This window comes from Schistocerca serialis, chromosome 2 (genome assembly GCF_023864345.2).
Source record: "Schistocerca serialis cubense isolate TAMUIC-IGC-003099 chromosome 2, iqSchSeri2.2, whole genome shotgun sequence".
Taxonomy (NCBI): domain Eukaryota; kingdom Metazoa; phylum Arthropoda; class Insecta; order Orthoptera; family Acrididae; genus Schistocerca; species Schistocerca serialis.
The window spans coordinates 613,345,854-613,360,191 of record NC_064639.1 but is presented as its reverse complement, the minus strand read 5'-3'; the positions used below and the strand labels follow the sequence as shown (position 1 = coordinate 613,360,191).

The window sequence follows — 14,338 nt, the reverse complement described above, 5'->3', positions numbered from 1 at the left end:
GCTGATATGGCCAAACCTCCCCAACGTGTTCATCTTATCCAGTTTGCTGATGACACCACCTTCCTAGCCCTTTATCCTACCCTTACACGGTCCCAACATACCGTCCAAACCCACCTTGACCATTTCACCACTTGGTGCAACAAGTGGTTTCTCCGTATCAATCTCTCCAAGACCCAGGCGATCATCATAGGCCACACCACCTGCTCCTTCCGCCTCCATGATTTCTACCTTACCATTTATGGCCGTCCTATCCACTTCACTCCTACCCTTAAATACCTTGGCCTCACACTCGACCGCCACCTCACCTGGACTCCTCCTTACCATCCAAAACAAAGCCCACAACTGCTTCTGCCTCCTGAAACTCCTGTCCGGCCGGATGTGGGGTCTGCATCCTTCCATCATCCTTCACACCTACAAATCCTTGATCCGCCCCATCCTCCATTATGCCAGCGTAGCTTGGATTTCCGTCCCTCCCTGGTTCTATAAAGCCCTCCAAATGCTCGAGCGCCATGAGCTCTGCCTCACCTTCGCCATCCACCTTCCGTCCCCCACGCGCATCCTCTACGACCTCCTCCCCTTCCCCCACCTTCTCCTTTTCCTTGAACACATCCTCAAACTATATATTGTCCGCCGCCTTGATCCACCTCACCCCCTGCTGTCTCCCTTCCTCTCCACCCCCAACCAGTTGCCGCGCCTTTACTATTGTGTCCCACCCTCTCTCCATCTCCACACCTTCCATCTCGTTTCCCAATGCAACTCCCCCCATCTACCATCCCGAATGATCAGCTTCGCCCTGACATCTACCCTTCCTACCAACTCTAACCCCATCTTTCTGCCTCCTCCTCAGGGCTCCCTCTCCTCCCCCTCCCTCCTCCTGAGCGGCTTCCCCCTCCTACTCCCCCTCCCTCTCTTGTGTCCCCTTTCAGTGTCTCTGCACTCCGTCCTGCCTTGTCTTCCCTCTTCATCTCCTGCCCCCCTGGGTCTCCTGCCTCTTAGTGTACCCGCTGACGCTCCTACTCTCTTCATCCCGCCGCTTCCCCTGTTGCCCCTTGCTCTCCCCTCCTTTTCCATCCTCTCTGACCTTTCCCTCGGCAGGTCCCACCTGGCAGTTTTATTCTTCGTCATGTGTGCTCCAAGTGGGTTTTAAGTGTGTTGCTCTGGAGTGTTTTAAATACTGTGGCCGACTTTTAACCAGTGCATGTGCATCCAGTGCCTTCTCTGTATTTTAAGAATCGCCAACTGTGTGTTTTAACTTTCTGGTGACTTTTTTAACTGTCCCCCATGAATGTCTCCATGTCAATGTATTTTTACCTCCATTTTCTCCCATTACTCTGTTTTATGTTCCCCTTTTTTTATCTCCTTATGTATGTAACATTTTATTCTTGTTTTAGTTGTCATGTCACTCGGCTGAAGAGCGGCGGATTGTGCTGCTGACAGCCCTCCCCTGCCCATATGGGGCAGGGGAATGAAATCAAAATAAAGGAAAAAAACACTGAGCGCGGGGTTAAATGCTGCTCGAACATGCGTGACAGGATACGAGGCGAACTAAGCCTTAAAGATAGAGTTTTTGGAGGAATTTAAAGACTGCAGATGTTCGTGGGACACGTCGTTGGAGGGGTATAGCAATACAGATGCAAGAAATAAAGCACTTCTTTTTAAGGAATCCATAATTGTTTCGTGTGGCACATAGAGAGAATAAAAGACAGTCGTCCTTTGTATTACTCTTTTTAGGATTTCATGGGAAATGAAATCTATAGCCGGCCGTGGTGGCCGAGCGGTTTTAGGCGCTTCAGTCCAGAACCGCGCTGCTGCTACGGTCACAGGTTCGAATCCTGCCTTTGGCATGGATGTGTGTGATGTCCTTAGGTTACTTAGGTTTGAGTAGTTCTAAGTTCTAGGGGACTGATGACCTCCGATGTCAGGTCCCATAGTGCTCAGAGTCATTTGAACCATATTTTTTTAAATCTAAAAATCGAAATATCGACCTTCAATGGACGTTAATTCATAAAATATACTTGCTTCAGAGTTATAAGTGTTAAAACAAAGGCCAGCCTACATCTAACCAAGGGGAAAGTGTGGTGGTGTATTTATTAGATGATCTGCGCCACGACCCTCGAATCTGAAATTAGATTCTTAAATTTCCCGGTCAATTTTTGTGCTATGTAGATAAATTAATAACGTTTATACAGACTTCTTTTGTTTTATTTATTTTTCTCTACCATGACGTATTACTTCAGTCAGCACGTTGCAGGTGTCAGGAATCATTTTATTTAAGAAGTGTGAGGATACAACAGCACTTAATTTTAGGTCCTCTTAACGTCTGCCAGTGGTTAGAAATCGTAATGTAGCTAACAACTAACAACATCTCCTCGCATCTTACAGCCTCTCTCATGGCTGTACTCTCTTTGTTTCACGGTGTTTTGATGATGTTCAGCCGCTCCGAAGTGCATGATTCATCTATTCTTAGATAACTGCGAAAATTGTTGGATCCTAGCTGCTTAAGTAACAGAGCTTTGGTGAAATTCAAAAAAATGGTTCAAATGGCTCTAAGCACTATGGACTTAACATCGGAGGTCATCAGTCCCCTAGACTTAGAACTACTTAAACCTAACTAGCCTATGACATCACACACATCCATGCCCAAGGCAGGATTCGGCCCTGCGACCGTAGCAGCACCGCGGTTCCGGACTGAAGCGCCTAGAACCACTCGGCCACTGGCGAATTTATTTCCGTACTTTAACGACTTCTCTTACCACAGCTTTCTCTCTGGTTTTTTTGGCCTTGTTATCTTTAAAACAGCCAAGGCAAATCCCCGTTTTGGTTTCCGTGTAAAACCAAGCGGGACGTCGTAGAGCATAAACACAGTGAACTTAAGATAAACAAATCACAACAGAACGGCATTGCATTCGCTGAATGCAGTCGCTTGGGACGTGTGTGGGCTACCACGAAATTGGTCCGTTTGTCGGTCGGCCCATAAATTGGTGCCTTATTGAATACAAGTCTTCAACAGCGTTCCAAGCGTACGAGTCTGGAACTGCCAACTTTTTCGTTAGCCCTACTACACGATGCACCTAACGTGTAAATCTGCACTAGCGCCCCAAGCGTGCATGTGGAGAACTGCGGGCTTCTTCACGTCATTGAATGTGGAAGTTGATATTTTTGTAAAGCTCTAATTTACTCATATTGAAACTTCTGAGAGGTCGAAGTTCGTATTTATTAAGCAGTTATCGTTATTTTGTGCAGCTAGAATGAAAATCCGTTATGTTTATGTGGAATTATAGACTAAAGTGTTCTTTCTATGTCATGCATATATAAGCAAATGATTATCGGTGTTAACGTTTCACGGAATTTTAAACGTGGAGGACACAATTATCCCTTCAGTATATGCAGTGACAGTGTCCGACTGAGGGAAGCTATTTCACAATCGCGTAACCGCAGACCTGCAAAACGACTTTTACTGTCGTCACTGGTCGTGGTTGGCACAACTGCTCTGACTCTTGAGACTATTCTAACACTATACTTGCTGGAATGCTGAAATAATATAAAACATGCAACCGAGTCAAACACGTGCGGTACTTTCACCAATTAAGATGATACATACACATCGAAAGTTAAATTAATATACCACATTTACGTATCGAAACTAAAATTAATATATCACATTTACATAAAACTTATAAACTTAAAAGAAAACATTTTTAGTCGTACCTTTTTATTGTACAGCGTATCTAGAGGATCATAGAGACACCTTCCGTTGCTGTTTGCCTCAATAAGCACACTTATACTGTCTTTGTTTCATTCCATTTCTACACTAAGAAGCTATCACGAGATGTACAACTTTTCACAAAGGAAATACAAAAAGAAAGAATTTTCATTTGTTTTATTACTCCATTTTAAAAAAATTACTCATTGAGAAAATGTCTACAATATGTTAAGCAATACGCCTACGCGGCTTCAAGAGCTCACGTGTGTACAAACAGAAAGCCCGCTGAAAACGCGTTCTGCGCATGCGCCAATACACCTAGTGCGCATGCGTGAATCTACGACTGAATAGAACGGATCCTATTTCTTCCCGCTGGATAAACCGTGTGCTAAAATCGCAGCTTCATCCGTTCCGATGATAGGTAGCAGGTCGTCTGCATTTAACTTGGACGCGTTATGCGCGTCATGTAATACCGCCTTAACGTTACGTGCAAGAAACCAGATGAGCCACCACTACCCAACGGGGCCTCAGCGTATTCCAATTGTCGTGTCCCACCCTTTTAGCGCTGCAGACAGACCAGCAGCAAGTTGTAACGTATCGTTTCCTGCTGCGCGTGATTGCTGTCCTGTTCACTATTGTAAACATAAGAACCAGTTTCCGGTGCGTGGGCACAGAGACTTTGTTCGGCCTGGGGAGGATGGCTGCTTTTTTTCTAATCCTCCTGAATGGGTAGTGTACTGGGCTTATGTGGCTGATTTGAAAAGTTAATAATTTTCTCATAATGATCAGCATTTTGTGGAAATAAACTTCTGAAGGTCTTGGCAGGACGCATTGCCTTATAAGGAGTTTCTAATTACGGCGGCCATAATTGTCCATAGGTCCGCAGCTCGTGATCTCGTGGTAGCGTTCTCGCTTGCCGAGCACGGGGTCCCGGGTTCGATTCCCGACGAGGTCAGGATTTTCCACCTGCCTTGAGATAACTGGGTGTTGTGTCGTCTTCATCATCATCGTTCATCCCCATTACGGTCGGAGGAAGGCAATGGCAAACCACCTCCGCTAGGACCTTTCCTAGTACAGCGGTGCGGGTCTCCCGCATCGCCCCCTATGCTCTGTCAAGGAGCATGGGACTTCATCATCTTCATAATTGTCCGTAAGTATCTACATTCTACAATGAATATTCACTGTAGATTGTAGGTACTTTAACTGGACCATTCTTACCGCCGCTATCGCTCAGCAGCGGACAGTGCGCTGGCTTGAAACATCCCAGAACATTAAAACTGTATGCCGGACTGGGAATCGAAAGTGGAATCTTTTCCATAGGCAAGTCCTGTAGCGACTGCGCTATCCAAGCACGATCCACGACCCTTCCTCTCAGATTTACTTCCGCCAGAACCTCCTTCCTACGTTTTGCTCTGGAGACTCAGTGACTGAAAGGCTTGATTTTTAAAATAATTTCGTGGAGCGGTTTGGAGCTTGCGAAATTGTGTGTGTTTGCCTGTAGCGATCGTTAGGACCTATAGGGTGGGGATGGCGTTGTAAAGTGTTATACTGACGTCGGGAATTAGTGATCCTTGGCGAGCAACAGAATTACTTTTCATATCGAGAAAGACTGCAAAATTCGAAAGTGCATTCCCTTCTCGGATAAGGAATTCTAATTAGTCCTTTTCTGGTTCTCTGTGTGAGTCTTGCTTTTTAGTGAGCGTGCAAATGATCGTTAGAAAAACAGATCTTATATTAAAGTGTGGAGCCATTAACTAACTGCACGTGGCGTTTCACTGAACGAAGGGGATTTTATGGCGATATTTCATCGAAGGCAATAAATCACATTTGTTCCCGTGCAAATTTGAATGTGGTGCGTTTTATGTGATTTTTTACCCATTTACTTCCCGCAGTATTCCTATTTGTTTGTTGTAGACATTAACAGTGGAACTCTCTGGTTCCTAGTTTGGAGAGTAGTGTATGAATTGTTAGCAGTGTGCGTATTCTAATTTCGGGACTGGATCTCATATTTTTCTGAAAGTAGATGGGCGGCTACAGATCTTTCGTTATTGACTTCGAAGCAATGAGACCTTTAGTTCATTATTTCTAAATAATTTTAGAATCCTCTACCGCTAGTACCATTTTGACACTACCGGTCTGCGACAGACAGTAAATGATCCTAAAATAAGTGCCTTGTAATGGCGAACCAATAGCCAAAAAGGAATATTTCAGACGATGAGAGGTCTTGATCAGCAATATGTATGATCCTCGGGTTTGTAAACTGGCTGCCGCATAAACATTTGTGGCACTACGCTGGAAAACAGCCCTAAGTAGTATGTGACGTGTCCACTATGCACTTTACCACTGTTTGTGATTTATTACACACATTGAAGCGCCAAAGAAACTAGTGTAGGCAAGCGTATACAGAAGCATGTAAACAGGCAGAATACGGCGCAGCGGTTGGCAGTACCTATGTAAAACAACAAGTGTCTGGCGCAGTTGTTAGGTCGGTTACTGCTAATTCGATGGCGCATGCGGCGGCTCCTCTACAAGCCGCAGTCGTCGGCAGACCACTGAGTGAGCTAAAACTATAGTCCCACAGGCAGCCGAGGATCCCATGCTGTGCCATGCTGTGCATTAGATACGTAATTACGGCCGCCGTGTGTAGTAGTTTTTAAACTCCTCTGTACACCTGGTAATTTACGAAGCTTTGTGGCATTGTTTTTATATCTTGCAGTATACGGCTTTAATCTACAGACGAAGTGGCGTTACTCTTTGTGCAGTTAGTTTTTAGCATGGTGTTATTATCAGTAGCAGGTATGTGTAGTCCGATTATTCAATATCATCGCAGTTATCGCTTTTTAACATTGCATAGTTTCTATGTGTGTACCAGTTTAGGGGCTGTTTCAGTTATCACTTTGGACTGAGTCTTTTGGCACCAATTTACAAGTGGAGCATAGAGATCATTTCGAATGTAGGTGAAGGGAGCATCCTATGTAGAGTTACTATTTATTTTGGGTCCGGCTGCTACTAGTTTCGACTGGTACTGTGAATTTTTTTCCAGCCAGGTTAACAGCAGTTGTGTGACATCGTCAATTTTGAGCCGTATTGCGATTTTAGGCACTCATTGTGTAGCACTATGTATATAGATGTGTAATTAGGAGTTATTTTTACTTCAGTTTCCCACAAAAAAATGAAGTACATTAACCTAAACTTTCTCTCCAGCAGCTGGACAGAGACTGACTGTTTCCCGCCATTTCCAGGGGTCGGGTGGTGGTGGAGTGTGGGTACGTCGTAGGAGTGGTGGGAGGGGTGGGAGGTTAGTTATGTACCTCATTTGTTGCCAAAATCTGAATTTCCTATCATGATGTCAGTGCGAAATGCCACATCTATGACTGCCATCTTGACTCAGCCATCTTGGATAAACGTGGCAACAATGCAAGTTTTGCCAGAAACTGCCTAACCCCATTACTGATGCTGCCTCACCAGTGATGCTTTATGTGAGTGGACGAAATTGAAGTGAAGGCCGGCCGCGGTGGTCTAGCGGTTCTAGGCGCTCAGTCCGGAACCGCGCTACTGCTACGGTCGCAGGTTCGAATCCTGCCTCGGGCATGGATGTGTGTGATGTCCTTAGGTTAGTTAGGTTTAAGTAGTTCTAAGTTCTAGGGGACTGATGACCACAGATGTTAAGTCCCGTAGTGCTCAGAGCCATTTTTTTGAAGTGAAGCAACACACAAGCCGTGTAGCGTGGCCGCGCTGTCTGATTGTCGGATTGCGCGGCCCCTCCCACCGGAGGTTCGATTCCTTTCTCGGTCATGGATGTGTGTGTTGTTCTTAGCATAAGTTAGTTTAAGTTAGTTTAAGTAGTAAGTCCATTGACTAATGGACCGACGACTTCAGCAGTTTGATCCTTAGGAATTCACACACTATTGAGGTAACACACGCCTTTGTGAATTGTGTAAGTGTTGGTGGTTCATATCACGACAGTTTTCATACGTATCAGATGGACTAACAGGGAACTTGAGTAGCTTTATAATGGCTGAAACGTCCCTGACGGATCTGTCATTGAGGTGACATCCAATGACTTGCCCACATACAAAGTCACTGATCTCCCTTCAGCACCGCGTTCTGCCATTACTGCTTCGCTACTGACAGCACTCGCCACTTCACTTATTCTGTTAGACCCATCTGTCGTGGCGTGTAGTGGTTACCTACGTGTTACACAGGGGTGTCCAAGTACTTTTGATCAGAGAGTGTATAAATATACACAGCGTCCCATAAGTTAATGGACAATCACAAAAACTTAAATAATCCTGGGCGAATAAATAACTTACATTAAAGATATTTGTTAACACGCTAGAACCTAAAAGAAACAGTCACATAGATACCAGCGGCACAGAAGCGCTTGCGCCAGATGCACATTTCAGACAAACTCAGTGTCTGATGGTACGACGGAATTTCTTTTGCTGTGGGTCTCTGGGATTATTACATGAATGCGAACTGAGAGAACGGACCTGCTCTTGTAGCTAAACGCGTAGGTCGTTAATTTGCAAGAGAGACCCATATCGAGCCCACATGACCGATTTACGACCGTTGGTCTGGTGTACCATCCAGAGGCTTTTGAGCAGTTTTCGACTCTCATGACCCACGTACTTTATTGTTTCACAATATCTCCCTCAAAAAATACGATATACAAAATGGGATAACACACAGAACAAACTTTATATGATCCATCTACAGATGACGCACATGACTTCAGTAACATAGTGATGACTGTGCAAAGAGTAAGAGCCTGCGCCACAGTTTAAACAAAAAAAAAAGAGACATTTGTCAGGTCTCGAAAACAGCTGAGCCCTTAAGACGAGTTAAACGCTAGTAAAGAAAGAAGGAAAGAGAGTGGGATCAAAAGTTGGCGAGGTGTCAGTAGGGGACAAAATGCAATGAAGGGCCACTGGCAGATGAAAGGCTGGTCAAACTCAAACAGACGTGTCCTCCTGTTCCTCACACAGCAAGAGAGCAATTGCTGGCAACTCGTAGGCATCCAAAAAGTTCAGCCAAGATGGGATAAGTACTTTAGTGACTGCTGCTTTACACTCACAGAAATAAGATCTAGGCCCCATCCCGAACTATGGTCAAAAGGTGGCCTGGACCAAATGTAACAACATACAAGTAACAGTGGTTTCTGATCTTCCTTCCGCCACGGTCATGTGAAACGAACAGTTTATCATTATGTCTTAAGAGGCTACCGCTACGGTCGCAGGTTCGAATCCTGCTTCGGGCATGGATGTTTGTGATGTCCTTAGGTTAGTTAGGTTTAAGTAGTTCTAAATTCTAGGGGACTGATGACCTTTGATGTTAAGTCTCATAGTGCTCAGAGCCATTTGAACCATCTTAAGAGGCTGTGTGTCAAAGTACAGGCGAAGGTATAGAGAATAGTATGCATCGGAACTATTTTCCAATTTAATCGAATGATGACGAGTTTATTCTGTCATTTGTTTCACAGTTTCCTCTATATCAACCAGAAATGCGTCTTCTACATAGATGTTCCACATGTTCTCTCATAATTAATATAGGGTGTGTCACGGGTACAATTGCAGATATATTTATCGACGACTGAGGACAGTTTACTGAACAGCATTACAACAGTATTTTACTCAATTTGCAGGCTAATAATTGAAGCCATTACCAGTAGTATGTTTTAGGTTGGTTAATACCTCCAACTATGCATGGTTCAAGCAAGTCAAAGATACTTGAAAGATACTTACGACTTTTCGCTGCTTTGAGGCATTGAAATAAATCAGTGGTGACAGATGAAAATTTGTTCCGGCTTGCAATTCGAACCCGGATTTACTGCTTTACGCGAGCGGTCGCTTCAACCGATTTTTTTTACCACGATACCAACCTTTTTTTAAAACAAAAGGGGGGGATGGTGCCGGCGGTTGGAGGAGGGTGTGGGGGGTGGGGGACAGAGTGGGCGGTTAAAGTCTCTCGAGTCCTGGCCATGGCGTCCCCTTCGTTAAGGGAGAAAGAAAGTGCAAGGGGAACAGGATAAAAGAACAAACTAAACGCTATCCAGAAGCAAATTTTTTTATTAATTTTTTTTCAATCTATATATACGTCATCACGTCGTGCCAAGAAGAAAGAAAAGAAAAGGGAGGATCGTCCTCTGACAGAAACAAAACAAACATTCACTCCATTACTAGTTGCCGGACCGTCCTAGCGTATCTGCTCGTATCTTTTGTTGGATCACCGTGGGTCGTTCTAAAGTCATCTGCGTTATAATATGTTCATCATCTCTCGCCATGGATACGATCCAGCTGCGTGGAGGGTTGTGTAGTACAATACAGAAGTAAGTTGGAAAAAAATTGTCTACATTTGGGGTTCTTAAGCGTTGCATAAGGCCGTTCCTGCATGTAGTTCCAAAAATAAAGTAGGCCTACATCCTTTTGGCCTTCGCTGAATAAGTAATGGACCACATGGCCACGCATCCACGTGAAATCGTTGGTCTTGGTGCTTGGATAGTACCTCTCGTCCGGAAGAAGAAGAGTTCGAGTGGTGATGTGTGTTTGTGTTACAAGCAGTAGAAAAGTTAACATTTGTTTGTCGAAGTGTCATACCGCTGTGGCCTCTCTGCAGCTAATGCCATGTTAGTCTGTGTCAGTCACATTACATTGCACGTAGTTGGGGAATCCAGCCATGCAGAATTTGTGTAGACATTCCTGTATGATGTGTTTTACATTGACTGTCACATACCAGGTGCACTGGACACATGAGCATGGCTATGTGAACTGTTCACCACACGGCACGACGTTGTGTGCTGGAGTTTTTTTTCTTTTCTTTTTTTTTCACTACACTCAGTTGTCGTCTCCGTTGCATGGCGCTGTAGATCTCCTTCGCCGTCGCCAACGGTGGAGCCTGGAGAGCGTCGCATTTATAACTGAGTTACAAACAGAAATGCCTCAGGGTAGAAGAATGGTGCCAGGATGTTTTGCAACGACACCCGGGCTCGGGGCAGACTGGCGCTAGTGCTTTCAGAAGCAAGCTCGCGAGGCAACACTCGTGGGGCGACGATGCCATAAACGTAAACGTTGACTAACAAACAAGGCCACCACTCTATCGTAAACATTTACTAGTCCTGGTCCTCGGTGACCCTGGGCAGGATTAGGGATTCATATCAACTTTGAACAACATTCCTGTGCTTACGAAGTAACCGAGAGTCGCCATAATGCTGCAGGCCATTGAATTCGTTATTGTAAGAACCTATGCGACGTGTTGGATGCGCGACATTGACATAGTGTATCCTATGGAGAATCTTCAAAGTGTGCAGGCGCCGATCTGCTATCCCTACTCTTATTTTGTGCAAGAGGTTCCTGTTAATACACGTCGTCTTGCAGCATATATCGTTCACGCAGTGTAAAACCATGCATCGCGTCTGGTCGCTGACCCAAGTGGGGTTCAAAAATGGCTCTGAGCACTATGGGACTTAAATTCTGATGTCATCAGTCCCCTGGAACTTAGAGCTACTTAAACCTAACTAACCTAAGGACATCACACACATCCATGCCCGAGACACGATTCGAACCTCCGACCGTAGCGGTCGCGCGGTTCCCAATTGGGGTGACACTGTTAGGTAGCAGTCCCGTCCCTGTATGCATGGAGACTGACTTTTCGACGTTAACGCAGCTACCGGCCGCTGCCCCATAGATAGTGATCCATTCCATGGCAATTCTCATATCATCACCGCCACGGAGGACCAGCATCAAGTCGTCTGCGTAGGTGGTGCATCGGAAGATGACAGTACTGAGCATCATTCCAGTCAGTCTACGGCGTAACGACCTAACAAGGGTACTAAGGCCAATTCGTATAATATCGTTGATAACGGGCAGCCTTGGCGCACAGAATGGCGTATTTGCACGGCTGTCGTCAAACGACCGTTAACGAACACCCAAACGACACATCGCAAAGTAGGTGCATCACCACTTCCCTTTGATAAAGCTTTCCAGATATCACGTGCTCCAGCGAACTGCAGTCAACTTGGTCAAATGCTTGACTAAAGTCGATGGATGTCAGCGCACCTTGTATGTTCCAAACTTTCGCCAGTATTATCAAGTCCCTACATTGGCATAGTGCTGCATGTATGTTGTGGGGATCCCCCACAGATGCAAGGGACGGTAATCATGGATACGGGACCCACCATTCGGTTTATGAATAGCGACTATCAGTCCTTCTGAAAAGGTTGCAGGGATTAGTACGACTGGAGACACCAGTTCTTGGTATATCTCTGTCAAACACGGCAACAACAGCTGATTGAAGGCCCGAGAAAAGTCCAAAGCGAACATTCTCTGAAGGTAGTAAAATGAAAGTCCATTGTGTGTCTGCACCATGCAGCACTTTCTCTACCATACTTAATGAAGGTTCGCCTGAGAGCCGGTTTTGTGCAGTCAGTTCATCATCCTAGGGCTGAGGGGTGAAGATCACGACTGTGGACACATTTGTTCCATGTATCGTCTATGGCTACTCGATAGACTGGGGAGGTGAAATGGGCGATGTTGATCTTCCATGGGCTTTTACTTCGCAATACCCTGAAGGAAATTGAGGTCTATGGAACATACGTAAGCTGAGTGATCCGAAAAAGCTGTTGGCTATAGTTCCGCATGGCATATCAGTGTCTGGAGTGAGCGAGTGATATAAACCCGGTCGAGTCGGCTGGACGAGTAACTTGTGAAGTGAGAATAACAGTATCTATCATCGTGGTCGTAGCGCCATGTGTCCAGCTGTTGAAGACTGTGGATGATTTTTTTTTTTTTTTTAGAGCACTATGCACTATGGTCATCAGTCCCCTAGAACTTAGAACTACTTAAACCTAACTAACCTAAGGACATCACACAACACCCAGTCATCACGAGGCAGAGAAAATCCCTGACCCCGACGGGAATCGAACCCAGGAACCCGGGCGCAGGAAGCGAGAACGCTACCGCACGACCACGAGCTGCGGATCGACTGCGGATGAGTATGTCAATCTCAGCGTACGTGGAATGGCATGGGAGATGGTCCGGAGGCGCTTGTGTACAGTTAGTCCACACCAATCACCAGACCTTCTAAACGACCCTGGCAGAGCAGCGCAATGTCCGCTGCAAAAATGCTGAGGCGTTCCCACTGTCGATCTGTACCGGAAGGGGCATAAACATTGATGAGTCAGATTCCATTCACTGTGACGGCCATGCCCCGTGCATTGGGGAGATACTGAACGTCACCTTCTACCAAGCCCTCTCTAAGTAGGACGGCGATGCCGCTGCCGGTGGGTGAGGCGTGGCAGACTTCAGCTGTGTAATCGAAAACGCCGGGAAAGCTGGCTACGCATACCTCTTGCAGGAGAGCGATGTTGATATCCGCAGCATTAAGCATGTCTTGCAGCATGGAAAATTTATGGAGGGTTCTGATAGTGTTAAGTCTGATTGTTGACAGCCGAAAAGTTTGTTGTTTTGTCTCCATCTCAGGCGGTGTCGTCAAGGACGACGAAGGAATGGTATATCGTCGACTAAACGCCGCTGACTCACTGCCACTTACTTGGTCACCGGAGCGGTAAGCGTACATTGGATATCGCCCTTACTTTCCTCGCTCTCTCTCTCTCTCTCTCTCTCTCTCTCTCTCTCTCTCTCTCTCTACCTCTCTCTCTCTCCCTCCCTCTTCTGTCAGAGCGTCACGTTCAACTTCGTCTGCCCGCGAGCCGTAAGCTGCTGGCTGCTGTTGTGGTAGAATTTCCAAAGGTCAGATCACGTACCTCTTCCCAACGGGCAACTGATGCAGGGTCATCTTCCCCTGGCGTTCTAGCCAGCAGGTCGGAAAGAGACGAGACCATATCTAGAGTGTGGAAGATCAGGTCGGCCTGCCCAAGTAGCGACACGTCCTTTAGCCCTCTGCATCGCCGTCGCTGTCCTGTTACGTCGTGCGGAGGAGGCAATCGTCTGAAGATGCGCGCCGACGCTGTTTATGTTTACGAGGAGATCATTACTTGTAGACACGAGTTTCCGTGTCAGAGTGTGCGTGGTGATCGTTCGCCATCGCTCCCTCAGTAAGGAAGGCTGATGTCGGTTATCAAAGTCCATCTTTTCTTGAGGGTCCCCTGGTCACAGCGGTTTGGGATGTTCCAGGGTTGTCGTCGCCTGGGGTGGCGTGAGACCTTGGTCGTGTCCTTATTGGATTCGCAGGACATCAGCACCCGCATTTGATCGGTTATTTCTTCATCACTTCGTCGTTTTCACGTAAGTGAGGGTAATGATAGTCGCCGCCGCCGATGGGACCGATCTGATAGGTGTCTGTGTCAGTCGGCGTTGAATACACCCTGACCTGGCGTGGCCTTCCTGACCACAACCAGAACACGTGCGTGGCTGGCTATCGTACATCACTATCGCACAGCAACCGCCGATGACCATGTAGGACGTTACGTGTTTTATCAGTTCGATCTTTATTTGCCGGACACCACTGTACACGTTATAGGTCTCAAATGTCCGCGATTTCTCAGACCACGTTTCCATACGGTCGGAAGCCCGCAGTTACGACATCAGCATGCACCTCAAACCGGAATTCCAAGACAGTAAGGGCGTGCTCCGGGATCCACTGTAACGACCTCGATGGGACCATCGGGGTGTTTGGATT

General features: G+C 46.2%; 1 protein-coding gene across 1 annotated transcript in view; it reads right to left on the bottom strand.

The window, feature by feature from the left end:
• Positions 1-14,338, bottom strand: part of LOC126456279 (agrin-like) — a 172,310-nt gene that overhangs the window by 21,432 nt on the left and 136,540 nt on the right. The window lies entirely within an intron of this gene.